Source organism: Heptranchias perlo, chromosome 9, assembly GCF_035084215.1.
Source record: "Heptranchias perlo isolate sHepPer1 chromosome 9, sHepPer1.hap1, whole genome shotgun sequence".
Lineage (NCBI taxonomy): Eukaryota > Metazoa > Chordata > Chondrichthyes > Hexanchiformes > Hexanchidae > Heptranchias > Heptranchias perlo.
The window spans coordinates 27891449-27918985 of record NC_090333.1 but is presented as its reverse complement, the minus strand read 5'-3'; the positions used below and the strand labels follow the sequence as shown (position 1 = coordinate 27918985).

The 27537-nt window shown below is 43.4% G+C and overlaps 1 long non-coding RNA gene across 1 annotated transcript in view; it reads right to left on the bottom strand.

The window, feature by feature from the left end:
- Positions 1-18425: 18425 nt before the first annotated feature.
- LOC137324984 (uncharacterized) overlaps positions 18426-27537 on the bottom strand; it is a 66932-nt gene continuing 57820 nt past the window's right edge. The window contains exons 5-6 of the long non-coding RNA XR_010963762.1: positions 23476-23519; positions 18426-21163 (exon numbers count right to left, since the gene is read on the bottom strand). This is a non-coding gene — a long non-coding RNA (uncharacterized lncRNA). The remainder of the gene's footprint in view (positions 21164-23475; positions 23520-27537) is intronic.

The following is a 27537-nucleotide window of genomic DNA, read 5'->3' as shown; positions in this document are numbered from 1 at the left end:
AAATAATCAAAGTAAATAAAAGAAACAGAAAGGAAAAGTAAAAAATTTTTAATGACCAAAATCTATTAAAATAAGGAGTAATGAGACTCCACATTTTTAAAAGTTAATTTTTAGTTGTTTGGCAGTCATTAAGAATTACCGTGCTGTTAAAACTTAGTTTAGACCTGTATTTCTAAGTGTACCTGTTTGGCGACATAATTAATTACTTTCCAGCTGGGCAGATAAGCAAATTTGCACTTTTTCAATGATTTCTCTGATTGCAGCGTGTGATGTCCCTTTAATTCGAAGTTGTCATATCACCGGCGATCCACTAGGACGACGTTCCGGATTTCCGTGTTTCACTGCGCATGTCCGAACGCCGGAACTTGCTCCTCGATTTTGCCACTAAAAACAGAGAGCGCTGTTGTGCTCTCCGTTATTTCCCAAGCGATTTCTCCCCCAATTTCAAGCTCCTGTTTTACCAGAGTCAATAGCTTCAGTGTAGGCTGAGTTAAGCAGACTGCAGCTGCATGTTGCAAACCACTTCCAGCTTGACTTGATTCCCTCGGCAGCACCCACTGTTGCTTCTGCCATTCCAGCTGATTTGAAGGGTGGGGGGGTCAGCTGTTGCACTAAGCTGATTATTAAAGAATGATCATTAAAGGCTGGGCCTATTTCTGGCTGGGGCGGAGATCACCTCTTACATAAGGTAGGTAATGTATAGAATTATCAGGGCCAGAGTGATCTTCTGGACTAGTTTCAGTTGCCAAAGGGGTCGGAGAGGAGTTTCACATTTTTTTCCCCACTTTGTCCTGGGTTTTTATCTGTTTTTTGGCCTCTCCCAAGAGATCACATGGTTTTGGGTGGGTATATATTGTGATACACAAGGAATCACGATCGTGTGGGACAGGCTGGATGGACCAGAGGGACTTTTCCTGTCCTTCGTTGTTCATATGTTCGTAAAATAATTATCAAAGATCGTGCACTATGAAGAGTTTGGGGTTCTATTCATATCTGAAGGTATTACACATGGTGGGGGGGAGGGGAGAGGGGATGGACTTCCATTACGCACTGTATGTAACTAAATTATTAACTGCTTATAAAGAACAGCTTGATGATTTTATTACACAAAATTCCCACTGGTTGGAAAGTCATATAAAAGCTGTTTCATTTCTAGGTAATTGTTACTTACAGCAAAGCCACAAGTAAGAGTGTTAAATTATTATTTTATAAGTTAACAAACAATGAGAATTAAATATTGATTCCTCCACAGAGTCTTTTAATTATCTATAATGCCTGTGGGAATTATTGTGGCACATCCTGAAAGGAGAAGCTAAGTGTGGAAGTACTTTGAATGTAAACTATTCTCCTGTCTAAGTAAAAAAAGTAAGTGAATCAAGCCATCTATAAAGTTTATTACTTTGTCAGAGAGGCATTTCATCATAGAATCCTGGAATGATACAGCACAGAACGATTTGGGCTCAGAAACTTCAGGATAAGAAGCAGTAACTGGCTGTACTAAAGTTCTCAGGCTTGTTAGCCTCCTGAAAGGAACGGATGCCAAATCTGAGGTTCTCCCGATGAAGTCACTCACTGAAGGGATCTTTAGAAAACAACATGAAGATCACAGAGATAAGTACAGATGAAGAAAGGCATTCAGCCCATCTAGCTATCCATGCATAGGAATCTGGATTCCCCCATCAAGCATCTAAAACCATTCCAAGTATTAATGACTCTTTATACAAAGAAATGTTTCTTGACATTAGTTATTTTACCAGTTTGTTCCTATGTCCCTGTGTCCTGCTCTGGATTAATCTTTTCTATAGACTTAGTATCTTATACCCCTCTATCTCATTCACCTCCTTTCAAGGCTAAAAAGTTCATATTTATGTAACCTTGCCTGATAACTCGGTCCTCTGACCCTAGGGGAGTAATTTTTACCCCCAAGAACGGGTGGATTGGGGGCAGGTGGGAGGTTAAAGTAGCAGCTTTTTGGAGCAAGACCGCATCCCGGCTCCAGCACGCCCACTTCCGGTTTTAACTCAGGCGCCTTAGGATGCGTCCGCACAACAGAAACCCCAACAGTCCCGTCCCCGCTTAAAGCTGGTGGGTCGATATTTAAAGGGCCAATTCAGGTAGTTGAAACACTTTAGGTACTTAACTTCTTGTGGATTCTGCAACAGAAAGGGATTTAACTACTCCTGAATGTGACTCCCGTGGCTTTTGAAACACGCCATTGAAGCAGAAGCAAGTTGCATCCGAAGCTCATTTGGCCCTTTATACCAGTGATTGACACATCTCAATAAAAGGTGAGGTTTTGCAGTTGGGCACTCAGTTCTCTCAGGCAAACATTTGGCTGGGAGTTTAGTTTGAGATTTCTTTGTTGAGACTGAGAATTCTTGTGCTCAGACAAATTTACCTACATTTTGGAGCCACTCAAACTGACAAGGTCAGGATGGGGGACACAATGGATCTATTCCACAGTACATCTGAGGAGGAGGAAATGAAGATGGGGAACCCATCGCCAAAGCAGCCGGGGCACATTGCTGCTTGTGATGACAGGGATTCCCTCATCTCCAACAGGTTCTCATAATGAGATGTGCAAATTAAAGACTTTGAAATACTCAGGCCACCTGGAACAACCACCACCACCGACACCCCCCTTCACCTCCCTTTGCACAAAACAGTCCTTCAACCACGCATACATACATTACACACACGCCCGATGGGTGACATCATGTCTTGGCATCCAAGCACATCAAAGAGCGAATTCACAAAAGGGACTGAATAATGGCCAAGACATGACAGTGGTGGTGATAATGATTAAATTTAATGTGCCATAACAAAAAAAATATAAATTAACAACATGACAGCTCGATAAACACCATTGTGCATACCCTTGGTGAATTACAATTGCTTAGCCTTTCTCTTTCTACCGCTTCTATGTGGTGCATCCCCTTTGGCTTCGGCAGAGGCAGTGGCAGGTCGCTCAAATTCACGTCCTGACTGCTGAGATGCTCTCGGCCTATGCCCTCTGGGTTTTGGAGCCCATGAGGGCCCCATCAAAGACTGCTCCACCTGCACTTGTGCAGGGGCAGATTCGGCCATCGAGAGAGGAGGCAGCATTGTGGGTACTGGTTGAGGAGGGGGCAACGGGTGAGACATGGAAGCGTTTGAGTGGAGTCCCCACTTCCAGGTCCCTTTTCGCAATCATCCGTCTCCCGGGCCAGAGCCACATCACTCCCACCACTCTGCTGGACAGTGGGTTGGTGAGCAGATGTGCCGCGTTGTAAGGCCACAGCTAAAGTATCTGTCATCCTGTTTAAGGCAGTAGACATGTTGGCATCCAGAGTCCACTCAGCCATTGTTATGGCCTGCACGGACTCATTTGAGAGCTGTTCTTGAAGCTCAATGGAGGCTGCCATTCTCTCCATTGCAGACATTCTCGCACTTACCTGTGCCACCAATCCACTAGTGATGGAGTTGGACTCCTTCACCCTCTTCGTTATTGTGGAGAGTGTGCGTGGGACTTTTTCAATTACCTTGCAAAATTGCTGCTGCATCTCAATCGTTCTCCTTCTCAATGATGGCCCCTGGGGTTCAGTATCTATGTCCAGCTAAGCAGAGCTTGGAGAAGAGTACGGCCTCCAACATGGACTCTCCGCAGCTGCCCCTGCCACTAGTGTCCGCTTGTGCTCCCTGTGAGTGGTGAATCACCAGGTGACAACTATCTGTCTAACAGGACCCACTGAAGTGTGAGTATCTGCACTGATACATTGCTCTATGTCCTGTGACGGTGCACCTTCAGAAGGAATGAGCTCCTCTGAGGAATCTCTCCATCTCCGATGGACAGGCATGTGATGGTCCAACTTATTTCCATGGCCTTCTCCTCCACATCTGTCACCTCCACTATGTGGTGGGCCACCTCCAGTTCTGCTCCTCTCCCTTGCCTTTTGTGCTGTCTTCTCCTACAAGGGAGTGACTGAATGTGATGTATTCGCCCTATGAATGTATTGCTTTGGGTGAGGCTGACCATGAAAGAGATACATTACATTGCATCAGGATTGGGGTGAGTGGCAGTGGTGGATGAATAAATGGGCAGTTGAGGAAGTGCATAGAAAGTGAAGGATGGTTGATGCTGTTGACACTTAAGTGGGTGTGAGGAGTTATGTGATGGAGTTGGCGTGCCAATACAGAGTGACCGAGGGTGGGGGTGGTGGCGGTGGTGTTGAACAACACAGGATGTGGGTGAATCAGCAACTGAACTCACTTTTCCTGACCTGGTTAGGTCATTAAAATGCTTCCTGCACTGAACCCAAGACCTGGGCACCAGGGTCCTGCTGCTCACCTCTCTGCTACCTCCAGCCAAGCAATTTTGGTTACAGAGCCAGGTTTCTTCCTGCCATCCATTGGAAACATTAACTCCCACCTGGATCTCACTGCAGCCAGCAATACATCCAGGGAGGCATTGTTAAATCTAGGGGCAGCCTTTGCTTTCCTGGACTCCATTTCTCCTTTCTCCTTCAAAATCCATTCTTGGACTGGCCCTTTAAATAGTGAGCTTTAAATCGAGTCATTCGGGTGTGCAAGAGGCCCGCTGCGCAGCTTGGAGACGCGAAACCTGGAAGCCAAGGTAATTGCCTGCTGATTTGGCAACATCGACCACAAATTGCCAAATGGCCACCTTTTGAAAAAAGTAATTGATCCTCTCTGGTGACTTGAAATAGTGGATTGGCACAGAGCTGAGGAAGTGACATTGAAGGGGTGATCCTGCCATATGGGAATATGGGGATAGGGCAGGAAAGTGGAGTTGAGGTTGAAGATCAGCCATGATCTTTTTGAATGGTGGACCAGGCTCGAGGGGCCATATGGCCTACTCCTGCTCCTATTTCTTATGTTCTTATATGAACCCTCCAGTGCGGAATGGTGCTCGCAGGAGCTGTATCTCAGGAAATGATGGACGAACAGGCGTGAGTGCCGGAATTGTGGAATCACTCCTTAAATTACAAGGCAGCATAGTTTTCAGTTATCTTATTTACTTACATAGATGAAGGAATACTTTACATTGAACGTACTTCCATTCTGTTTTCATGTACCTGCTGGTGCCAGCTCAGCAGTAACAGGGCTAATGGTGGGCCCAAAGTTCCAGTAGGCTGGGAGGGTAGAAATCTGGCGGATCGCCTACGGGTGGGGCTGGAACTTTGGGACAGGTTCGGATCGTCCGGATTTGCATCCCAAATTCCAGTTGGTGGGCAGTGTGCAAGTCTTCCGCCCACTCCCCCCAGGTCCAACAATTGCTTCTGGGGCATGCCCGGGGGCAGTTCCTAGGCAACTCTAGGAATTCTGCTCATTACGCTCTCTTTAGCCCCAACAGAACTCAAGCCAGCTGACAGCTTGTGTGAGTTCTGTTGTAGGGCTAGTAAAGGCCCCAACCATACATAAATGAAAGGTAATTAATCCCAGGGATTTATCTTTTTTAAAAAAAGATAGCCGTTTGGCCCCATAGCAGCAGAAGAAAAATTGGAATGTAATTTCTTCGGCCTTGCCCAGCCTTTGGGGTCCCCCTATCGAAGACTGAATTCTGCTGACACAATGGTGCAGGTGTCTCCAATGCACCCGCACAGATCCGGGCTGTGCACCGTGATTATGGAAATTACCCCATTCCTGTGATTTGGGATGGGTCTACCTTGATGGTCATGGGTGGCTGGGAGTCGTGTCCACTGCACTTCAGATGGTGGAGTTGGGACCCTGGATTTCAAGGCCATGAGTCTATGGATCATGCCCCGTTGCTGATCCATGGGGCAGCCTGCGAATCTTGGCTCGTGCTCAAGATGAGGTGGGCATGTGCAGCTGTTGTTTGCTAGGCCCTGCCAGTATGGCAATCTTTGGGGTAGCCAGAACGCAATTGTGCTCGAGCTGTATTAAAAATCTAAGATTTCTTTTTACACTTGCATGATTTCCACTTAATTGGCAGCTACAAGGGATTATAATCTTAAGTGAAGTTGCTGTACCCCATAAAAAGAGGATTCCTTCCAGATTATCATGTATTTGCCAGATTTCTACTATTGGTGCCACCGTGTGGTTTTGGTGTGAATTCCTAACTCCTGTATTTTGCAGACGTCTTTCTTTCTAGTGTCACTGTTTTGTATTCCATCAAAACTCACCGCTCCTTCCGCGACACCCTGGTCCACTCTTCCATCACCCACTGCCCTCCACACGGCACCTTCCCGTGCGAGTGCAGGAGATGCGACACCTGCTCTTTCACCTCCTCCCTTCTCACTGTCCAGGGCCCCAAACACTCCTTCCAGGTGAAACAGCGATTTACTTGTACTTCTTTCAATTTAGTATACAGTATTCGCTGCTCATGATGCGATCTCCTCTACATTGGGGCAACCAAATGCAGATTGGGTGATCGCTTTGCTGAACCCCTCCATTCAGTCCGCAAGTGTGACCCTGACCTGCTGGTCGCTTGCCATTTTAATTCTCCGTCCCAGTCCCACTCTGACCTTGCTGTCCTCGGCCTCCTACACTGTTCCAATGAAGTTCAACGGAAGCTCGAGGAACAGCACCTCATCTTTCGTTTAGGTACTTTACAACCTTCCGGACTCAACATTGATTTCAACCAATGCTAACCCATAACCACTCCTCCTATTTTTCGGACAGCAGGTGCTGCTAATGGTTCCGCTGTTGCCATTTACAGCTCCTCTAGACCTATCTTTTGCTTCTTTACTTGTCCCATTACCTCCTTGCCTTGCATCATCATTCCTTTTGTCATTTAATCACTCCTGTCCTCCATTCTATCAGAGACCTTCCCTTTTGTTCTTTCCTCCCCTCTCCTGTCTCTTCCCCACCTTTGCCTGGTTCTGTACTTGCTTAAAAACTGTTAAATCTTTAACTTCTTCCAGTTCTCATGAAAGGTCATGGACCTGAAACGTTAACTCTGTTTCTTTCTCCACAGATGCTGCCTGATTTGCTGAGTATTTCCAGCATTTTATGTTTTTATTTCAGATTTCCAGCATCTGCAATATTTTGCTTTTGATGTCAATATAATCCTGACTTGTGTGTAAGTATAAGAACATTACCAGACTGCTGGTGATAGCACTGCAATATTGACAATTGTCTCTTCACAATAGTAATGAATGCATGCCACAAGAATGATGCAGGAGTTGTACTCCAATGCTAAAGGAATGCTGTTTTTAAACTAGTTTGACTTTCTACAAAATTGTGCAAGCATATAGCCATATGTTGCTGCTATGAAAAAGGTGGAACTGGTAGGGTCCCATCCTCTAACTTCTCCCAGAAATTCAGATGACAGTCACCGTTTCAGAAGAAAAATCAGCTCTTTTCACTGGAATTGGAAGTTGTCAACCAGTTAGATCGATTGAAGGGCAGGATTAGTGGTTGTCAACCAATCAGATCGGTTCGAGGGCAGGATTAGTGGCTGTTAACCAATCAGATTAGCTGGAGGGCAGGCTTAATGGTTGTCAACCAATCAGATCAGTTGGAGGTTATGATTGGTGGTTGTCAACCAATCAGATCTGTTGGAGGGCTGGTTTGGTGATTGTCAACCAATCAGATCGGTTGGAGGGCAGGATTGGTGATTGTCAACCAATCAGATTGGTTGGAAGGCAGGATTGGTGGTTGTTAACAATCAGATTCAATCTGAGAGTGACAACAAGGATGAGTTGGATGGGAAATGAAACTGAAAGCTGTTCTGTGGTTAGGATTACAGCTCATTGATGGAGTAGCACTCTGTGTCTAGCTTCCGTACAGGAGCTTTACTGTGTGCCTAACCTATACTACATATGCTTAATGGTGATACTAGGAATAAATAGTAGTAAAATTTTCCATTCTCCAACACGGGTACCTTGACCTCAATGAGCATAGAATTCATCAAAAACAAATAAAACTAAAATAAGGCATAGTTACAGACTACACAGAAACAAAGATATGTTTTTGGAGATTTGGTATTTATTAAATAAAGAAATAGTAACAATTTGGATTTTATGTGGAGAAGCACTTTACTGAATCCTGTAAATTGGTATTAATTTCAACTTGTCACAGAATTATTGAACATTACACAATCAGACGCCCTGGTACCACAGCAGTTGCTGTCAGTGGTTAGGTGACACCTCAGGCAAATCAACCCCTAGATTTGAAGTGAATGCAAAGACCAAAGGCTAGATTTTTCCTCAGTGACGGATTTACTACCCAAATAGCACTGAAACTGCACTTCAGTGCACTAGTCAAACTCTGGCGAGAACCAGCTCAATTTTCTTCATTGCTCCCTTCATTAAATGTTCATGGAAGACTGCTGGTGTTATCAGCACCCTCTAAAGGCGGTCCGTCTCTTGACGGTAGGGAAGTCCTGTGCTGCTGCAGCAGCTGAATGGCAGTCTTTTTGTGCCTAAAACAATGTAGCTCACTGCACTATCTGAGGCTGATGCTTCTTCAGGGGACCAAGCCCACACATTTAAAAACTCTTCTGTTGAGATGTTGCTACCTGCATTTTGGCAAAGGAGGAATCAACTTTTTTGGCATAGAGGAAAGGAAACGAAGGGAAGGGTATGATCCAGTGCCATAAAGGAGGTGGAGGTGCTATCTCCAGTAACTCCTGCACAGCTACTCAATGTCGGAAGAAGTTCATTACCTCTTCAGGGCTCCCAAGATAACCTTGCAACAATGCACAGATTTCCGAGTTGCAGCCTCCTTGTCCTCAATGCATCAAACACCATCATTAACTTATAACCTACATGCAGGATGTGTGACAGTACCCTTCATACTTCCTTCCATATCCTGGAAGTATCCCTTTACTCACAACTGAACACTGAGGGAAGCTCACACAGTAGATATTACAGTACCAGCACACCCATTAAGAAATGGGATGCATTCCATATGATGGTATGCAGTGAGCCTTCTCTTTTTCTACATCCTTCTTTTAAGGGGGAAATGGCCCATATCCAAAGACAAGGAACTACCAGCTCAATCCCTCAAAGCTTCTGCTGCAAATCCTCAGCCAGCCACCTCAGAACGTCCTACCAGTAGGAAATGTAGGAGGCTAAGATTGAAAGGGCATATGAAGCTAGGTACCAAGAGAGGCACAGTGGGTCTTAAAAAGTACGAAAGTTGTTTGGATTTGTTTTCAGTGAAATGTTTTTGTCACTGATGAAACATGTACCAAATGATTTGGGGCAAGGTGCTGGAATGCCTGTGTGAAAGAACAACAGAATAATCCCCGAATGGAAGCTTTTGTGCTGTGGAGGAGACGTGTCAGCAAATGAATGAGCTTGATGCCAAAGTGGGGCTATAATGGCAGGACTCATTTGGCATTTGGCTCGGATCTTAAGTCAGCTGAGGGTCTCTTTTATGAGCTGTGCTCAAAGCTGTCTGGAAGTTGGTACAACTCATTTACTGCCTGGGCAGGGAGGTGCAGCCATTTGAAGCACTGCTGAGGGGTCAAGGTGAAGTAGTCCTGGCTGGATCTATAGAAAAGGAGATGTAGGTACCAGTGGGTAGGGAGCAGAGACTGCCAGCAGTGCCTGTTCAGTCTGGCATCCCTGCATTGGTTCTTCTGATCCTCTTCCTCCTCAAACCAGGGGGAGGTGGAAGGAGGATTCCATTGTTTCCCCATTCCAGTCTGCCACACAAAACTTAAAAAAACCTTTAAAAAGACTTAAATATATTTTTAAAATACTTTAAAGAGATTCAATTTTAAAAAAGATGAATAAAATGTTTTAAAAAAACCCGTAATTCTACTTTTAAAACACCTGCAGCTTGTTCTGAGTTGCCTGTGACCTTTGGCTCTGGAGCATCTCTGGCCTTCCACAGCTTTGGCCTGTTTCAATGAGGCATTATTTTTATGAGGCAAGCTGGGGCAGCAGAGGAGGGAAAATGACTAATTCACTAATATACATCCTCCTGCCATTACTAGGCAAGCAAGCAACAGCTGACGAAATCCTCCATCAGCGAGGTGGAGGAAAATGGGGTAAGAATTCAGCAGTGGGCCCCTCCACCCCATTTTCCTCCAATTTACGCTCTGAGACTGCCCGGAAACAAGTAGATTCCCAGAGGAAAATCTAACCCCAAGATTTATCCTTTACAGGATCACAGAGGTGTAACTGGGCTGCAAATCCTCTACAAGACCATACCCAGAAAAGCATCACAAGAGTGTCACACGGCCTCCACATTTATGTCAGGTACACAAGTGGATTTGAATTTATGCCTATGTATCAATCCATAAAATCTGTATAGATTGTAACAGTGAAATTTGACACACTGTTTTTCCTTCCTTTAGAGTTCTCTAGACTGTGTTACTGCCTCAGACACTGTCTCTTGCAGTTAAGAAGTTCAAATGCAACGTTAACAATCACTTAATGAACCAGATTTATTGGACAGCTCTGGTCTTGCCCCTTGATATCCTCAGTATGGATTTTCCTGGTCTTTCTACAAACTAAGCAGGCCAAATCACCAGCTATATAAAAGGGAATAAAGAACAGTCAGAAAATGGCCCAGCAGTATCTCTTTTCCAGAAATCACTTCTTGCAAGAGTCATCATTAAAGTCACTATTCTCTTTGTAGAAAACATATTGGAAAAACACTGCTGCCATTGTGTAGTAAATTGTCAGATATCACAAGGGACAGGGACAGTGCTCCTCCAAATATCCTGAAAAAATGGATTCTTGATGAACTCGAAGACAGACAATTCCTGAATTTTGTGGGCTTTGGGAAGCTTTAGATTTAAAGCTAATCCGTGACCTAAATTGCCAACTGTAAACCTTTAGCATTTTGGAGTACATTAAATGTTAAATTGATCCTGGGGGTAATTTTCTGATGGTGTTCCTGATTGTAAGGAAACCTTTGGCAGCGTCTGCCTGTTTCTCCAGTATGTGCTGCTGGCAGGTGAAACTCCCCACTGGCAGTGTCATGTTGGAAAATGACCCATTCTTTATTAATATTATATTGTTTAATGTTTAAAATCCTCAATGTACATCTTCAATTTAATTCATATCTCTTCTTCCTCTTCTTATTGTTTCACTAATGATATTGTGAGTTAAGCTTCAGCCAAGCTCCCCACATTATCCACTGACATCCTCAGAAGAATACTGGGTTATAATGAGCAATGCATCGGCTCTTAGAAGTTTCATAAGTCTGCCTTTTGCTGTTGATACCTTAGGTTTGAGATGGACCTTACAATTATGCCAATACCGCATTTAACCAACACATCAGATATTAAATGTGCAAACTGTTAATACAAGCATCCAGATTCTTTTAAAATCATTTTCCTTTCCCCTCCTCAATGTTTGCCTACATAAGAACACTGATTACTTTTCAAAAGTAATTCATTAGCACTTTAGAACATCCTGAGGACTTGATAAGATGCTATGTCAAGGTTTTCCCATTTCATGCACCATCTATGTCTGGGATGGTGGGCAGGTGGCCACTAGGAGGTATGCAAGGGCTGCTGTGGGGTGACTCTCCCACCCTGAGTGGGAAGTGTCTGTCTTCTAATACTTTGCTGAGATTGGTAATTTACCATGGGAGGAATTGCATATGCTAATCTAGACCTTACTGCTTTATGGTATACAAAGTCAGATCTCTAGTGCACTGTGCCATACTGCTGCTCCTGTACTAGGTATAATTTTAGAACTACACCTCATATTATTATCATAGTACTCATGGGTATGTCTGAAAGATAGAACAATTAAGATGCAACTCTTATAGGGAAGTCTACAGCTTTGAATCAGCGGTATCACAAATTTTAAAAGTATATTGCCTGGAGTCTTATAAAGAACCATATTTTTGGAAAGCAATTCATACACAGGATTAAAGAGTATTTGGGAAATTGTTGTAGGATAGACTTTGATAGAAGTAAGGGTAGCCATACTCACAAATCACAAAGGCTGGTTCCATTTAAAAAAAGATCAAAGACCAAGTACTTTCTCCACTAGTTTGAATCTATGTTGTTCTTCCTTCATTTATTTCCAAAGAAGGAAGATCAAGCTGTTCACGTGTCTCAGGTGGTCAAAGGGGAACAACTCCTGTTCCTGCTGAACTGAGCCAGTGCAGACTATATCAACTGTTATCAGCTCAGTAGGCACAGAAGGTTGAGCCCAGTTCCTCCAGTTGTTGATAATGTTCCATTCGGTAACCTAGATACATTCAAGCAACATTTACAAAGCAAATAATTAGCACAACAACCAGAGAGGCTGGGTCTTCAAGGGCCTTGGCTTTCTATATGATCAATGCCAATGCAACATTGGTTGACAGCTGGTGGGCATAGTGGGGTGAAATAACTTGGATTAGAAAACATATTCTGTGGATATAGGCATGGGTCAAGACTCTACTGTAACATTGTTCAGCTCCTTAGGTGCTTTACAATCATTTGTTATTATAATGCTGCATTATTATGTGCTGACTGTTTGACATTAAATTGTGGTACAGTTTGTGGGGTGCATCATGCATCTCCCATATAGATCTTCTCTTCATCTGTTGCTCACGCTGTTTCAGTGCATATGTACAACTAACAAGAATTTAACTTAAAGGATTATTATCATCGGATAAAGTGTTTTACCAAATGGGATGCCGAGCATCAGCAATTTACTATCAGGTGAGTACCGAGTAGCACCCAATGGGTAAAGCAAACATTGGGCTCAATTTTGAAATGGTGATGGGTTGGCGGGGGGGTGGGAGGGTGGTGGTTTGGAAGGTGCACGTGGCAAACCCGAATAAAAAAAACTTACCGTTTCCGACGCGATCGCAATGTAATTGATGGTGATTAAAGTTCGTTCCGGGTTTGACGCCTGGCAGCCCCTGATTGACAGGCTGGCTGCCGACAGGAGTTGCAATGCCAATGGTGGGGGAGAGAAAGAGAGAGAGTGAGACATCATCTGGTTGCTGGAACAGACGATGGGAGGGGGGAGAATGGAAGATCGGGGTGGGGGGGAGAGGGGAAGATCGGGGGGAAATGGGGGAGAGGGGGAGATAGTGGAGATATCGGGGGGGGCAAGAGGGGAGATCGGAGAGGGAGACATTGGGGGCTGAGAGGGACATCGGAGAGGGAGACATCGGACATTGGAGCAGGGTGGAAAGGTAGGTTGATTTTGTGTTTTAACTTTTAGCAATGGTTTTTTATTTAATTTATTTTGTTTATTTTTGCCTGATCCGGCCCTTCACATCTGGTTTCACCAGGCGTAAATCGGAAGCTCTGGGAAAGCCGCCCAGGTAAGTTAAAAATAATTCTAACTACCTAATATGTCACATGTAAAGTGCCTTAAGTACCTCAATGAGGTACATTTGGTTCTGTAACTATCATCCCGCCGGCTTTAATTGCCGGCGGGACTTCCGGATTCGGGACGTCCACGCGCACACAGGTGCGTCTGTGGGAAACTCGGAAGTTGGCGGGTTGGAGCCGGCTTCTGAACCCGCTCTGCATTTCTGCAATTTTCGCAGCCCCCCCACTACCAACGCACCCGCAATTCGGGTTTAAAATTGAGCACATTGTGTTTGATATTGTTGGGAGGGGGTGGTCTGGGAACACATCCAAGAAAGTATAGCAGTGTAAGGACACTTTAAGGAGTTCTTCTTTACGAGATGTCTTCTTTGATGGAAATCATTTTTAATACAGCTCAACATTAAATAGACTTAAGCTTATTATACCAATCAGTAATGCAATAGATTTGACAAGCATATTCAAGTATGCCTTACATATTCATAATCAAGTCATTAACCAACCCTGCTCTCTTCATTATTATTAAAGGAAAGTCAGGCCTTATTTCTAATCTAGAAATGTTTTTAAACAAGAGTAAGATTACTGGAAAGTTTCATTAAGAATAAATAGCAAGTGTAGACGTTACTGTTGGGAGCATTTTTGTCTCTGTGGACTATTATACGGAGGAAGACTTATAAAAACCAATAAATATACATATACGTCCCTTTAATTTAATGCGATGTGGAAACTCAGATTAATAAATTTAATGATGTTGAGTTACAATATGTATTTTTTGTAAAACCCAATAAGTGATAAAATGTTGTTAAAAAAGAGAATTCACAGCATGCTCCTGCTGAGGGTGCCATTCTTTAAAATAATTGGCCTTTTTTTTACCTGAAACAATATCTGTAATCCAGCTGTTCCTGTCCCCTCTACACCAGAATGAATGACACATCGGCCTAAAAATGACACTGTGCAATAATATTTTACATTTATATCTAATTTCTGTGTCTGCTATTTAAACAGAGAGGTTAACCCATTTAAAGTAATAATTTTGCACAGAGTAATTTCTAGGCTATTGTGTCTGTTGTTAAAAACAAAACTTCTATGTTAACATCTCTGTTTTATTATATAGCAGAAGCGAGCAGTACAACATAATGTCCTGGTGACAAAAGGCTGCTGTAAATACTTCACAGCTTTTAATAGCTGCTCTCAGTGGGTACAAACCCCTCTTTGAAATGTCTTATTCCTGTGGAGATGAAATGAGAAGAATGAATTAGTGTAGGGAACTAGATATAGAAGAGGTTTGGATCTTGGAGTTTAAGGAGGAACCATATTCAGTTGAATTGCCACGTAGCACTAAATGTTAATGGGTGCTATAAATATTAGATCTGTACATTTGCTGGGGTCTCTCAGTCATCCTTTGTTCCTGTGTTTTCAATAGTTAACATTTTATTAGGTTTCATATTCATGCAATCCAAACAAAACAAAGCACACGGAGATAAAAACAAGTTACAGAAGCAGAGGTACGCAGTCCATCATTAAACCAAGAAATCGCTTATTACAGTTATAAATAAATTACAGCATGTGCAACCTCTAAGGGCCCAGAGTGAGTCTACATAATGACTCTGCAATCCAATCAATCAAAGGGCACTTATGTGGCCCCAGGGATAGTGCACTGTGCCAAATGCAAGTCAAAGGGGCTTCAAGTGCTTCAGACTGATTCTTCCTTTGGATGAAACACAAGTGAAATGTGCTCTAATGCCCTTTGGCTGGAGTGGTCAGGAGGGCCTGGGCAGGCATTTTCAATAGCACCCTGTCTCCAATGATATCAACAAGTTCCACTCCACTGCTACCATAAATGAGAGCCATGTGCAGCAATCCCCATTAGTGCAACCGAAGAGGCAATGCAAAATGTTGAATTGCTTTTTGTTCTTTCCTCCCCGCCTCTTCCACCCCCCTTTCCCTGGCTCTGTACTTGCTTAAAAACTGCTTAATCCTCAACTACCTCCAGTTCTGACGAAAGGTCATCGACCTGAAATGTTAACTTTGTTTCTTTCTCCACACATGCTGCCTGACTTGCTGAGTATTTCCAGCATTTTCTGTTTTTATTTCAGATTTCCAGCAACTGCAGTGTTTTGCTTTTGATTTAGTGTTTAATTCACGGCCACTTCTCTTCCAGGAATGCCCACCTTGAAAAAGTTCTGTTCTTCTCTCCGACGGGATTTCTGTTTGTCTCTTTTACTTGTTCACCATCGTTGCTTTCTGTTTCCCTTCTCGTGTTTGGTCAAGTTTCTACTAAAACTCACTTTCACAGCCACATCTCTTTCCTCAGCAACTGCCTCCAGCTCCGACTTATTCCATGTGGATTCCAGCTTAAATTCCACCCTTCATGTTTCGGATCCACCCGTGATTACAGATATCTCCATGATATTCAGCGTTCCTCGAACCACTGATCTTGCCGCTTCCTGAGATCCACACTCAATGCCATGTGCCACCGCACGCTCTCAACTTCTCTCTCCAGCAGCACTGACTCACTCATTTCAGAGTTGTCCTGGTCCGCAGTTCCATTTCATCCTTTGCCTCATCCAGAGCTTTAACAAAAAACTTTTTCTCTTCCTTTCAGGTGTCAAGGACCGCAAGCTTCAACAACCCTTCGATACCGACACCCCTCCTGATCCTTCTTCCCCTTCACTTTCCTCTGACCCCATCCCTCCCTCCAATCTCACCCTTTGTCATGTTTTCACTATCTCCTCTGACCTTCCCCTCTCTGACCCCGAACGATCAGCCCTTTGCAAAGGCCTCAGCTCCATCTCCTTACGCCCCCACCTCAATGAATTTCGAGCTCAACACAATGCTGAGCTCTTCTTCCATCGCCTTCGCCTCCGCGCCCACTTCTTTGTCCAGGAGTCTTCCCCCCCGTAGAGTGGACCCTTTCTCCCACCTTCAGAATTCTTTTTCCACCTGGAGTCCTCCCTCTGGCCTCTTACCCTCTCTTGATCTTTTCATTGAGAACTGCCGGCGTGACATCGGCCGTCTCAATTTCTCTACTCCTCTCACTCACTCTAACCTCCCTCCCTCTGAACTCACAGCACTCCGTTCTCTCAGGTCCACCCCGGACATTGTCATTAAACCTGCTGACGAGGGTGGTGCTGTTGTTGTGTGGTGAACAGACCTCTACCTTGCGGAGGCTGAACACCAACTCTCCAACACCTCCATCTACCTCCTCCTGGACCATGATCCCACCGCCGAACATCAAGCCATAGTTTCCCAGACTGTCACTGACCTCATCTCCTCTGGAGACTTCCCCCCCATGGCCTCCAACCTTATAGTCCCCCAACCCCACACATCCCATTTCTACCCCCTTCCCAAGATCTTCAAACAGGACTGCCCCAGTAGACCCATCGTTTCAGCCTGTTGTTGCCCCATGGAACTTATTTCTTCCTATCTGGACTCTATTTTTTCTCCTCTTGTCCAGTATCTTCTGATGCCCTCCACCACTTTAACAATTTCCAGTTCCCCGGCCCCAAACTTCTCCTTTTCACCATGGATATCCAGTCCCTCTACACCTTCATCCCCCACCAGGACGGCCTGCGGGCTCTCCGCTTCTTCATTGAACAGAGGCCCAACCAGCCCCCTCCACCATCACCCTCCTCTGCCTGGCTGAACTTGTTCTTACATTGAACAACTTCCCCTTTGACTCCACTCATTTCCTCAAAAAAAAGGTGTCGTTGTGGAAACCCATATGGGTCCTAGCTGTGCCTACCTGTTTGTCGGATATGTGGACCATTCCTTGCTCCAGTCCTACTCAGGTCCCCTCCTCCATCTCTTTTTCCAGTACGTTGGTGACTGTATCGGTGCTGTTTCCTGCTGTTTCCCCGAACTGGAAAATTTAATCAACTTTGCTTCCAATTTCCACCCTTCCCTCGCCTTCACATGGTCCACCTCCAACTCTTCCCTTCCCTTCCTCAACTTCTCTATCTTCATTTCTGGGGATAGGCTGTCAACAATATCTACTATAAATCCACCAACTCCCACAGCCACCTTGATTACACTTCCTCCCACTGTGCTTCCTGTAAGGACTCTATACCCTTCTCCCAGTTTCTTCGTCTCCATCGCAGCTTTTCTGACGATGGCACCTTCCACACCAGTGCTACTGATATGTCTTCCTTTTTCCTCAACTGAGGATTCCCCTCCACTGTAGTTGACAGGGACCTTGACCACGTCCATCCCATTTCCTGCACTTCTGCCCTCACCCCTTCCTCTCCCTCCCAGAACCATGATATGATCCCCCTTGTCCTCACCTTCCATCCCACCAGCCTCCACATTCAACGTATCGTCCTCCGCCATTTCCGCCAACTTCAGCGCGATGCCACCACCAAACACATCTTCCCCTCCTCTCTCCTTTCAGTATTCCGAAAGGACCGCTCCCTTTGCGACACCCTAGTGCATTCTTCCATCACCCCCAACACCTGCTTTCCTCCCCACGGCACCTTCCCGTGCGAGTGCAGGAGATGCAACACCTGTCCCTTCACCTCCTCCCTGCCCACCGTCCAGGGCCCCAAACACTCCTTCCAGGTGAAACAGCGATTTACTTGTACTCCTTTCAATTTAATATACTGTATTCACTGCTCACAATGCAGTCTCCTCTACGTTGGGGAGACCAAACGCAGACTGGGTGATCACTTTGCTGAACACCTCCGCTCAGTCCGCAAGCGTGACCTTGACCTGCCGGTCGCTCGCCATTTTAATTCCCCTTCCCACTTCTACTCTGACCTCTCTGTCCTCGGCCTCTTACACTGTTCCAATGAAGCTCAACGTAAGCTCGAGGAACAGCACCTCATCTTTCGATTAGGGCACTTTATAACCTTTCGGACTCAACATTGGTTTCTATAACTTCAGATTATAACCACTCCTCCCATTTTTTCGGACAGCAGGTGCTGGTAATGGTTCTAATGTTGCCATTTACAGCTCCTCTAGACCCATCTTTTGTTTCTTTACTTGTCCCATTACCACCCTCCTTGCCTTGCACCATCATCCCTTTTGTCATTTAATCACTCCTGCCCTCCACCCTACCAGAGACCTTCCCTTTTGTTCCTTCCTCCCCACTCCCTCCCCCTCCTTCCCTGGCTCTGTACTTACTTAAAAACTGTTTAATCTTCAACTTCCTCCAGTTCTGACGAAGGGTCATCGACCTGAAATGTTAACTCTGTTTCTTTCTCCACAGATGCTGCCTGACTTGTTGAGTATTTCCAGCATTTTCTGTTTTTATTTCAGATTTCCGGCATTCGCAGTATTTTGCTTTTGACAAAATGGCCCCACCTTGCTTCTGACCAATAGTTTGAAAACACAAAAGCAGAAAGAGCAAAGGACACAAAGACACCAATCAGCATGCCTTCATAAATATTTAGGATTATGTGGGAACTTTTTTGTGTTCATCAAAGTGAGGATATGAACTCTGAGAAATGGATCCCTTTCCCACTTTATACAGGGATCCCAGGGCATAAACATGTTTCATATTTAAATTACTAGCAAAAAAAAATGGTTTAAAAACAAAACTCCAATGCTAACATTTCTGTTTCCTAATATTGCAGAAGCAAGCAGTGCGGCATAATGTCCCGGTGACGAGAGGCTGCTGCACCCAATGAAAACAAGCTGTACCCAAGTGGGATTCGAGTCAATTCCATTTGCTGGGAAGCTCAGAACTATTAGCTGTGAAAATTACCTTTTGTTTGCCTAGTTCAATTTTTCAAACATAAACAAATTGCTCCAGGAAAACACTGTCCTTATAAGGAAGAATTCAAGCTTAAAAAAGTCAGTGACATCTGTTCTTACTGGAGAATGATATTTCTGAGCCAGGCTTCCAAATTATGGATAGTTGTGCGCTATGGACGCAACATTACTAGCAAGATAGTTGAAACTACCCAAACGTGTTTCAGTTGGGCTCCATACAGCTGTTGGGCTCAGTTCAAACCCTACTAACACAGCAACTCACCCAGTTCTCTCCTTTGCCAGGAGTGACTGAAAAAAGGTCTTTTTAGCAGACCCGGAGAAAGAATAGTCCTTTAATTTCAAACATTCCTGAGGAATGTCAGCATTGAAAGAGTTGTAAAACATATTTTGAGGCTTTAGAAGCTGATGTAATGTACTGTACCTTAAGGGAAGTACAGTCCCTGTTTACATGGTAATACAGGGTTAAAGTTCGGGTAACAGTTTTCTGTGAGTGAAAAGCTGTTTCAGGTGAGTCCTGTTCGCAGACCAGAAACAAATTTTTTAAATGTTTAATGGCACTGGACAGAGTGTGTGCCCAGTTCATTCTCTTCACTTGCATTGTTTTTTTTCCCATAGATTTAGCCTGACTACCCTGATCTACTTGGTACCTCTGTAAATAGTTGAGGAGAATTTTTTCAGACTCTTTGGAGCCAGATCCAATGGAATGTGAGTGGCTTTAAGAAATTTTTTACAACACTTCCCAGGAATAAAATTGAAATACAATTTAAAGGTGTCCGGACTTGACCTGATACGACTAAATCCTGCTCTCATTTTGCTCTGTCACTCTCCCTGTGTTGTAGTTGATTCTTTTCCCATCAGCTGTGCTCCCATTCCATATCAATGGCCATTTCTACTTATTATAAAACCTCATCCATTCATTTGCTGACGATTCCCACTCTACATCATCCTTCTGATCACATACCTTCAGTGTGCACAAACAAAAGTTACCACCTCTTAACTTTGAGGCTTTCTGTCTTAGATAGCTTTTTGGCAACCAAAGCTATTAAGGGATATGGGCCAAATGCAGATATATGGAGTTAGATCACAGATCAGCCATGATCTTATCAAATGGCGGAGCAGGCTCGAGGGGCTGAATGGCCTACTCCTATTCCTATGTTCCTCTTCACCTATTCTCCGTTGATGTCAAGTGGAACTCGTACTCTTCTCCATCACTAAAGTTGCCTCCAAGAAGCTCAGTTTCTTCTTTCATGCCAAACACTTCTTTTCCCCACAATAATTCTTGACTCTCTGAAGCCCAGTCAACTCTGTTCCTGGATGCTGGGAGGTTCTTCTAGCACCTCTTGTACACTCGTGGACAGGGTAAAAGAAAAAGCTGGTTGTCTGTCACCTCCACCCTCCAACCCCTCTCTCCCCGTTACAACCTTTCTCCACTTTATTACTACTTCTTTGGTCAGTGATGCTCTAAACTTTCTTCTCTTGTTCCTCCTTAGCTCCAAATGAATCTTCCAACACATCCTCCCAACTGTATCCTCACTACGTTGAAATTCAGATTCATTGACTCCTACTCCAATTAATTCTTTCACAGCACCTCAAAGCTGTGGAATTCCTTACCTCACGCAGTCTTTCCTTCCTCCTATAGACCATAGGGTTTAAAATACAAGCTAGGCTTCACCAGATCACCACTTGCTGATTTATCTCATATTCTCGTTTATTAATCAACCTTGGTGGTATTCTACACGATGGGTCTTGACCCTTTGTTTAGGATTCTCAATAAAAAAATGACACGCTCTCTTACTTAATTCTAAATCTTAAACCAGACCCACTGGCACTGAAGTGTTTTCTCTGTTTTTCAAAACATGCTAAGAAATTACCGCAATAATCTGTCCCTTCCTCTCCTCCACTCAATCAATATAATTCACAGCCCACCCACTCCCCTGAATTTTCAGATGACATTGTGTTTTTACTCTGTTGGCAAATTACCTGAGTTGATGATTGCTGATAAAAATAAACGATTGACAATTAAAATTATAGTGCTATTCTGCTTACTGGGTTATAACAAATAATTGATGAGATTGAAATCAATGTAACTTGGGGGGGTGGGGGGAGATGTATTGTAGTTGCTTCAGCATTGCCCTTTCACCCCTATGGCCCAAGTTTGAATCCAGGCAAACTGATTCTTCTCCCTCTGCTGGTCATAAGAGTTCCAAAGTCTGAAGTAGTCGCATCTTGCACCATAGCACAAAGCTGCAAATAAATGTTAAGGAACAATTCATGATGTTTCCCGGGCCTGTGTAATATAAACAAAACATGTGAGTACATGAGTGACATTAATCTGGTCAAATATGTATGTGCAGTTGGCTCTGTTGAAATCTTTGGTTGGGGGAGGTGGGGTCTGAGAAAATAAAAAGTATTGCACATCTGGATTTGGACCGAAGATCCTCACTTATGTCTCTCTCGGTTTAGCATGCTGTTTTAATCATCCTATTGAACTCAAGCATTCTGTAAAACGTATTCTGCATTGAATCACAAAACATGAGAAGAATAATTAGCACTAGGAAGATCTGTGGACCGACTGATATAAGCCTGCACTGACATGTGAACTGCAAATGGTGATCCGGAAATCCTCTTGTGTTCAACCCCCTGAGGTGCGGAACTTAGCCACTGTGAACATGAAGGCGTTCAAAGATCTGTTCACAGAGTTAGCTAAGTCCTTCACCGCACGGGGCTCAGAGACAAAATCCCTCCTCCAGGCGCCCTTAGTATCTCCACGTGGCCGTGCACTTCATAATCTGAAACAGCAGATGCTGAGCAGCAAGAGACCCTTGCACGCCAAGGACACAGGCATGAGTTCTCTCCCTCATGTAAAGATACACAAGACAGAATTGTTATTGTTTTCTAATGAAAGCGAATGCCTAACATTTGAAATGAACACATTCTCAGTCTCTTTTCTTAAAGGAGAAGGAAGATCTTAAAGTAAATAATTGAACATTTTGAGCATTATGTTATGTAGTGCTTTTTCTTTGATATAGAAGATTCTATTTTACAGCCAGGCAACTGAGGTTGACCTGCTCTGGTGCGCTTACTTAAGGAGATCCTGCAGATTGTGTCCACTGCCCAATAGTGACACCAATGCATTGTTTACTGGAAAATTAATAACTGATTTTTCTTCCTCTTAGTTTTTGCTGTGTTTTAAAACAAAATAAGCACCTGGTGCACACCTGGGGTAGTCACTTTATAATTACAGGGGATAATTTTACTGGTTGGAAAATTATGGGCAATGCACATCCAATGGGTGAGGTTTCTGGCCTGCAGTGTGGACTGGTAAAATTACCCTCATAGCGTTCTCCCAGAGTGTTAACAGCTCCTTCAAAGGGGGTGATATTGTTGTGCTGAGGTGTTTTCAGACAGCTTCAGTCCCTGGAACAACTGAGGAACAGTCAGCTCTGCAAAAACCCTTTTCACATCAACATGTCGGCCATCCTGACAAATGAATTCTTTAACGTTAAAAAGTGAATTTAAGAATAAAAACTTCCTTGAGGAAACTCTTTGGGGGTAATTTTGACTTTAGGCGATAGCGTAAAATGCGCGATATTGGCTCGGCCACCCGTTAAACATTTCTCCTGATTTTCATTTCCGTTGACTTCAATAGAAATGAAAATCAGGAGAGATGTTTAACGGATGGCCAAGCCAATATCGTGTGTTTTACATTATTGTCTAAAGTCAAAATGATCCTCCTTGTCTGCTCAAATCCTTCCTAACTGGGAGGACATCATACAGGTTAGAGAGACCCTCCACCCTCGGTTTCTGATAAACAGGAGCTATATCTGCTATGTTGTACCATGCGACCATCAGGATGGCAGAAGGCGAACTAGATGGACCCTGGTCTTTTCTCATTTGGCAATTCCAATGTTACTATGAGGTGGATAAAGTCCACCATTCCCCCCTTTCCCCAATGGCAAGATGCTCTTTTCTTCTAGGAATGGTCGGCAATAGCTGGTGACAGGTTGGTAATCCCTGGCAATGTGATTTTACATTATTAAATCAAAACACTCTGCCAGGAACCCAGCCAGCCACAGCAGGCAATATCTCGCAGCCCTCGGGAATCTCAGAGTTTGCACCTAGAGCCAAGCTGAGGCCCAACAACAACCAAAAAAAGCAGCTGATTCAAGCAAGTTACTAATAGTCGTTCTTGGAGATATTGCAAGGCTCACCCCTGTTGTAAAACAACTAACATTTTCCAATCCAAAATAAGATAAAAATATTGAAAATGATGGGACTGCTGTAGATTATTAGCATCTGTTGCCCCACCACAAACTTGTTGTGGCTCTAAAAGCGGAACATGCATGAAAACTCTAATATGAGCAATACCAGTCTTTTGAATGAAATAACGAGGGGAAAAAAAATCTGTTGGTCATTGAAGTAAAACATGTCGCTTTCAGAGTGATAATATAGAAGTTTGCATTTCAGAAAGATAAGAAGGTTAACACACAACACCTCTTCAAAATTTGGCTGTCCCAGTACAGGAAAGCAACTCCAGTCACTATAGGAATGGATACAGTTGACCCCCCTTTCCCTGTCCTTTTATAAAGTGGAAATCCATCTGTAAAACAAAACAAATAAAAGAATATCATTGTGATTCATAACCAAGTAGGAATGAGACAATGGAGCGCTTTAGAACACATGTTTTTCACATCTATGACTTGGTGAATTCAGCACACTGATGGCGTTAAAGTTTTCTCTCTCAGTTAGCTATATGGAAGCTTAGAGAAATGAATTTTTGCAAACTCAATTAAGCGGGCATAAATCCACAGCAAAAAATGTGTACGTCAAAATCATCAGGCAATAAATTGGCAATCTCACCCAGAGAGACCTCTAAAATGGCTAGTGTGGGAAGATGGAATGTCACAGTGGTGCAATAGGAGATACTCTACTGAGATTGGGGTTTAGGCACGTTGGCGAGATAGCGAGGAGCGAGCTTTACTCTGTACCAAACCTGGGATTGCAAAATATTCCATATCACACATGCACCATTTCTGGGCTAAGAAAGCAAACATTAGCTTGTTGCTAGCTCTCTGCCCGAATTGTGCTGCTTTTTTTATTACTTACAATTGTTATTGAACCTTTTTTCTCTTGTGAGCAGCAGGATTAGCTTGCTCTGTGATGCAAAGGGTGGACAAATGGTGACAATAGGGTCAACATATTGTTGCAAAAAGAAGCCAGTCTATTATTTTACCTGTCTCATATCAGCTAAAAAAGGAACATTTGCCCAGACTTTATTAAGTCAAGTACAAGGGATACCTGGGGATGATTGCAAGGTGCTAATCTGATCAGAAGCTTTAGATTATATCATAAACCATGTGATCAAAGCACGAGTGATTTATAATTATTGTCTGTATTCCTAGATGAAATTAGGAGATTGGGGTGGTGGAGGGGGAGGGGGGTTTAAGGCAACATTGTTTTTAAGGTATGTTTATTTACTTTTTTTACAATGGGAAATGTAATTTTATTTAATTTATTTACTCTATTTTTCACTGATCCGGCCCTTCTCTCCTGGTTTAACCAGGCATGAATGGGAAGCCGTGGGAAAGTGGGAAGCCGTGGGAAAGCCGCACAAGTAATGTTAAAATCTTTTTAAGTGGCCAATACACAAAAAATAAACTACCTTAAGTACCTCAATTTGCCCCTTTAATTATCGGCCCTCCGGATTTAAGCGGGGGCGGGACTTCCTGGTGACTGATGTGCGCATGCGCACAGATTTGCCTGAGTCTCATTCAAAAATGTGTGGGTTCCAGCCGGGATGTCTGCCCGCTCCCAAAAACAGCGATTTTAATTGACTTCCCGCTCCCAACTCTCCCTTTTTTCCCCTTTTAAAATCCTGCCTAACTCTCTTTAATAACATGTACGAGCAGTTTCATTCTGTTTCGAGTACCTTTTTTTCCTACTGGCAACTGTCAAGATGAATGACGTGAACTGGCAATGCTCCATGCAGGGGATGTGGAAGGCTGTCCACACCAAAGGACCTTGATGTAATCAGTGGAAGCGCCTTGAGAGTTACAGTTGTTTACTAAGAAGTAACACAGTGAGTATGCCTTTGATACTAACACAATCAGTACATAATATATAAGATAAATTTGGTGATTTCAAGCTTCCAGTGGGGAGTTGCAATTGAAGGGAGATTGTATTGGAGAATTGCCACTACAGTGTCATACTCTGCCTAATATGGGCTTCTTTCCGATGTGACTCCCTGTTGCAAGTGCGGGACTGCTGAATTTTCCCTACCAGGTAACAGTCATTGTACCTTACATAAAAATAACATCACAATCACTATATCATTGTATGGAGCATAAAACAGTATATGTGGAAGGTGGAGTAGACCAGGTACTGTATTACCAAAGACAATTTTTATTTCTACATAAAAGATATTTTTTAATGGACTCTTATTTCTCAAAGGTAGAAGTGAAAAGATCACAACCTACTAAAGTCCACCACTGTCACTCTTGGTATGTGCACATAATTGTAAGCTGTTACATTTTTCTCCTCATACCTCCTTGCATTCCTCCTTTGAGGTTGTTAAAGTGGAACATTGTAATTTGGATTTTGACAGATTTAATCATTTTAGTCTTCAGCCAGCCTTAAATAAAGGGGCACGTGAGCTTTTTAATTAAACACTCCTCACAGAGCCATAGGGCTTCAGGAAAGACAGATTCTCTGTCAGAGAGTAGTCTGTACCATGACTATGACGGGGTTTATCCATCTCCATAGCAGCACTCTGAGCCATTGGAGTTACATGTTTATCCCATACTCCTCTCAGAGCCACAAATTGCTGACATGTCTTTCCTGAGATATTATTGTTTAACTAGGTCACATGCTGAATAATGTGAAGTAAGTGTGTGTGTGCGTGCACGCTTGAGAGAATGGATAGAATGGAGGTTCAAAGACCCTTTCTCTTGTAACTAAAAAAAAACTTTTTAAAAACATGAATCACCCTTTGATGAGGCATTGTCACTTGTGCTGAGGAGTTTTCAGGGCTGGTCAATTCCTAGAAGAGGCTGCTGTGAAACCTCTGTTGCTACACCGACAAGCTAGCCAGCTGGAAACGCTCTGTCCTCCACACACACTGTTATCTGCTGCACTGAGAGTTTCTGCATTCTCAATTTTATTTTTTTCAAAGTCTTAACTTTTCCTAAAGCTATGGTGAAAGATTGACTTGTGTTAAATGACACAAATGTAACACCATTGATGCCAAGGAGGCTGTAATTATATATATTCTTTAGGTAACACAAAGTATTTTTAAAAATCCAGTGCTGGATGTGAGTCTCTTATCCAAATAAACAGTCAACTGGAACAGGCTAAAGGGAGGATATTTGGTCATTATTCTGGTGATACATGTAATGGTAGGCAGCATCTTTTTGTTTTTATTAACCATTCTGGAGATGCCGGCATGGCCATAATTTATTGCCCATCCCCAGTTTCCTTGAGAAGCTGGCGTTGGGCCTTCTTTATCATACAACTGAATGACTTGCTAGGCCACTTCAGAGGGTAGTTAGGAGTCAACCACGCTGGTGTGGGTCTGGGGTCACATATAGACCAGACCGGGTAAGGATGGCAGGTTTCCTTCCCTAAAGAATATTAGTGAACCAGATGGGTATTTACAACAATCCGACAGCTTCACGGTCACTTCTACTGATACCAGATTGTAGTGTTCAGAGGATTTCACGTAACAGAAAAACTACAAGCGGTTTACACAGTCATCCAAACCTTGTTGCAGCCTCAAACAGACTTATGGTATAATATCTACAGGTTGATATTATTGTTTTTCTTTCTTGAGTTTTACCATTGCAGTTATATGCTCTGAATTTGTATTTCTGTTACTGTTGCAATTATCCACTGATTTTTCTGAGCCACTAGGCAATATTATTACAGGTTATAATGAGGGTGGCTACTAAGAAGAGATAAACACGCTTCCGTGTATCTTGCAACAACACACTGCTAATGAGGCATAACACTCCTGTGTACATTATATAATATCTCACTCTAATACTGAGATATAAGAGTCTTGTATATGTATCTACATAATAAAAAGTTTTATATCTATATGGATGTCAGGTTCCTATTTGATTTCTGGTTGATCTTGCCAATAAAATTGCAAAACCAAAGACAGAATGTAGCCATGCTAAAGGCAAATCGTGTCTGACTAACCTGATTGAGTTCTTTGATGAAGTAACAGAGGGGGTTGATGAAAGTGGTGCAGTAGATGTTTATATGGACTTTCAAAAGGCATTTAAGAACATAAGAACATAAGAAATAGGAGCAGGAGTAGGCCAATCGGCCCCTTGAGCCTGCTCCGCCATTCAATAAGGTCGTGGCTGATCTGATCCTAACCTTAAATCTAAATTCATGTCCAATTTACTGCCCGCTCCCCGTAACCCCTAATTCCCTTTACTTCTAGGAAACTGTCTATTTCTGTTTTAAATTTATTTAATGATGTAGCTTCCACAGCTTCCTGGGGCAGCAAATTCCACAGACCTACTACCCTCTGAGTGAAGAAGTTTCTCCTCATCTCAGTTTTGAAAGAGCAGCCCCTTATTCTAAGATTATGCCCCCTAGTTCTAGTTTCA